The sequence below is a fragment of the Monopterus albus genome, unplaced genomic scaffold, assembly GCF_001952655.1.
Source record: "Monopterus albus unplaced genomic scaffold, M_albus_1.0 scaffold131.1, whole genome shotgun sequence".
NCBI lineage: Eukaryota > Metazoa > Chordata > Actinopteri > Synbranchiformes > Synbranchidae > Monopterus > Monopterus albus.
In genome coordinates this window covers 1134610-1138830 of record NW_018128011.1, presented here as the reverse complement: position 1 = coordinate 1138830, position 4221 = coordinate 1134610, and positions in this window count along the sequence as shown.

The following is a 4221-nucleotide window of genomic DNA, read 5'->3' as shown; positions in this document are numbered from 1 at the left end:
GCTCACATCTGTGAACAAAATTCCCGACTTCAGAAACATCACGCGATAATCAGTGAACCGACCGAGTTGTTTCACGTGAACCCCGGATCTCATAACAACAGGCCGCTTTAAACACTTTTATATCGACTAAATCTATAGGTTAATTTCACGTGCAACCAGCTGACCCTCAAAGCACCACCTCTGATAAGTCAAATCCATTCTTACTACATCAGCTGATTCTCGGCGCTGGTTGGAAAGAGGAACTTTCCATCAGGTGAAACTGTCTGAAATTTTCCACCAAATGTGTTCATTTAACAGTTGCCGCGTATGAATGTGGGTCCTTGACAAAACGCAAAAACTTTGAAATCGGTCGTTTGCTCGGCATCTAGCGTCAAATCCATCTATTTGATTTAGCCGGTCACATTTTCAGCGCAGTTCGGAACGTCGTTCACTCACGGAGCCACACAGCTAGCTCGGCCCTTACTCAGCCACTCGGTCTCGGCCTCCAGCAGTAGGATGTCCCGCAGCTGCCTCCGCAGGCTCTCGTTCTCTCGCTTGGTCCTGGCAGTCTCCTCCCGGTACTCGGTCACCGTGTCCTCCACCACGTCCAGGATCTCCTTCACCACCACCGTCAGCCGCTCCGTCAGATAGGCGTTCAGCAGCTGGAGTTTGGTCATTTTGATTTAGGAACCATAAAATGCTGCGGCTGCATCCACACCGGAAACAAATCCAGACAACAACAAACGAAACAGGAAACGTTTACATTGGTTTGCGTCGAGAACATGTCCCTCCATAATAAAAGGCTCTTTTCTAAATATGTAATTTGCCCAGTTTACCTTTTTGCACCACAATTCAATAACATACTCCTGTTTTTAACTTGTTAGTCATAATAATGAGGATGTGATGATTAATCGCAGGTGTAGTTGATAACTATAAGCCAAAGACAAATACAATGCATTACTCTCAAAATATCATTGTGTTTTATTGTAATCTCGGATTAAATGTGGCAAAGAACAGGACATGAAAGGCATATTTTGACAAAAGTGTACTTTCTTTACAGACTTCTCACAACAGCAACATAAAATACTTTTAAAAATGCTTCAAAAGGTATTTCGACCCCCCTCGCATTTTACATTTTGTTGTAGACTTAATTTTAAGTGGATAAAATAGGCATTTTTACCTATTAGCCACAATTACTTGTACTGACAAACCTGAAGGCGTTCTCTAATGGAAAAAAATGAGGATTTGTAGTATATAATCATCAGAAGAAGTCTGCTAATGATTATTTTTATAATCACATGGCACATATGTCCAAAACTAAGATAAATATGAGACAAAAGCAGAAAATGCTCATACTTAAGAAGCTATAAATAGTATTTTTCCTTGATAGGTCACTTAAATTGCTCAGTTATCGACAGATGACAAAGTTGAGTGTGTTATTAGAGATTTTTGCAAGTCCATTAAAAAAAAATTATATATATATACTGTATATAAAAATTAAATCTCTCATTTACAAAATCATGTAGACCCTCTGCTGTGACACTAAGATTCATCTAGAACCTGACTTGAGAGCAAGTGAATTGAGTGGATATTGTTTAGAAAGACATATACTTGTGTAGGCTATATAAGGTCCTACAATATACACTGCATGTCAGGAGAATAATCTGAGCTATGATGTCCAAAGAACTCCCTGTAGACCTTTGTGATAAAATGCGGATAAGGGCAAGAGCATGAAACTATTTCTAAAGCTCTGAGTGTTCCCAGGACCACAGTGGAAGAAGTATGGAACCACCAAGTCCCTCCTTGTCCTCATGTCCCTATGCAAGACATTTCATCCCAAAGGGCTCCTGGTGGGCCATGCTGGAACCTTGCCATCACTGGTGGCTGTTCATTTACCTAGAAAACACAAGTTTGAATTGATTTACAAAGTGTATTTCATTAACCACAAATGGTAACACAAACACCCACATCTGATTCCTCCTACAGTTTAAATATCTGCATTACTTGTGAATGTGGAGTTGGAAGTTCTATGGTGCCTTGTTGACACTGTGCTCATTCTGGAGAAACGCTTGTGGATGGGGACAGAAAAATGTGAAGTAAGTTATTTGCATTTATTATACAGGAACTGGCCCATTTCCCCACACGGTAAGAGTACTGCTATCAGATTGTTACTATACAAGGGTTTTTTCTTTTTAGCAAATGGGATTCTAGATATCTCTTTCTCTTCTGTCAGAATACTTTGACACTATGTAACCTAACCTAAAATGACCAAATAGATAACTGTTTGTCTTTCCCCACAGTTTTGCATGTTTAATTTATGCTTTTTCATGTTTCTCAGCCTGTATTCAATTGTGTCCATGGCATAATCTTGTTGACATCTTACATGGCTCTGTACTGCTCCAAGGTTTCTGTGTAGTAAACAAAACATTCAAGATGACACAAAAGAAACATGATAAACAGAAGAGTACAGTAAAGAAAATCATACACAGAAGAACATGGATCAAAACATTAAATGAGCTAAATTTTGTTGGTGAAAAAATAAATGTCTCTATACTACAGATATACAACACATACTTAAGTATAATAAGAGGAAAATGTCCCAAAAAGAGCCTAGAAGAATAAATGTAATAAAAACATGAATATAGACCAACAAAGACCTCTGATATCCATCTATGATTTCATATATATAATGTATATTTACTAATCTTGTTTGTCGTTACACTATGTATATTATGCTTTATTGTCATTGACCATTAATCAGTGGATATATTGAGTTTCTGTTGAGCTCCAGTGTTGGAAACGGCGGCTGATAAAACTGTCTCATTTCAAGGTCCAAATTGTAGCTGTTGTGGAGTTTTTAATTATTTCACCTAAAGCATTTTGGTTAGGAAAAAAATAATAATTTGAGCATGCATTTTCATTACAACTAGGCAACATCCAGCTGTTGATCACATCATGTAAGCAAATCAAAAGCCCTTAAAACTGCTAGTAAATCAACTTTAAGTTGAGCTTGTATTGTGTGTTAGTAATACAGTGGTAGTGTGCTTTTCATGTGTAGACCTTTATCAGCATCACCTGTCACTGGATGTGTATATATGAACAGGAAGTGAAAGGTATGAGGGGCCGTATAAGACATTATGTATTCTTGACATTTCACACACATACATTTTCACTCTCACATGCATATATTCTCCTCACATATGCATACATTCTACTTACACATATACACATTCTACTCACACATGCATATATTCTACTCGCACATACATATATTCTACTTGCACATACACACACATATTCTTCTTTTACATACATGTATTTTCACTCTCACATACTTATATTATCACTCAGAAATACATATATATTTAACACAAGGTATACTGTTACACAGCAAGTTCTTCCTCTTAACAGGAAGCGATCAAACTAGGAAATACATGGGCAAGACTATCTGTGCTTCTTTCTTGGCTTGCTATATCAGAACTACACCATGATGGTATGGAAAGGCTTCTTGCTTTGTTTTCAAGTGCAGTTTTTCATTTTTGCAGTAAGTAGCAATGAAAATGACATTTTACAGTTTTTTAGCAATACGATAGAATGTATTCAGCGAATAAAAACTGAAAGTACAGATTCTTTTGCTGAGCTTTCTGACCACACTCAGACTTTATCTGGATTTCTGTCAATCTCAAGATTTGTTGAAGATCCGAGAAATAGAGAAGCAGTCCATACTTTACAGTCCTTGCATAGATGTCTTCAGTTTTTATTGACTGCTCATGAAACCAGGCGAAGAATCCTATCTGAAAACAGTTATGTTCTGTTGCCACCACCTGTCAGGACCGGACTTCAAGGCAGACCTCAGTACAACATTTCAAGGGAACAAATCTCTCATTTAGTATCCCTTGGAATGAACTGGCAAAGCATTGCACTATGCTTAGGAGTAAACAGTCGGACTCTTTATAGGCACAGACAGCGGCTTGGCATTGAATCGATGACATATGCAGCACTGTCAAATGACAACCTAAACAGAATTGTTGGTGAAATTCTTCAGTCTACCACAAATGCAGGTGAACGCTATGTGCATGGGAGCTTGAGATCGCGTGCGTTACGCATTCAAAGGTGGCGGGTTCGACAGAGTTTGCATGAAACTGACCCTATTGGACGGTCCTTCAGAAGACGCCGTGCAATCCGTCGACAAATTTACAGTGTTTCAAGTCCCAATCAATTATGGTAAACAACATCATGGAT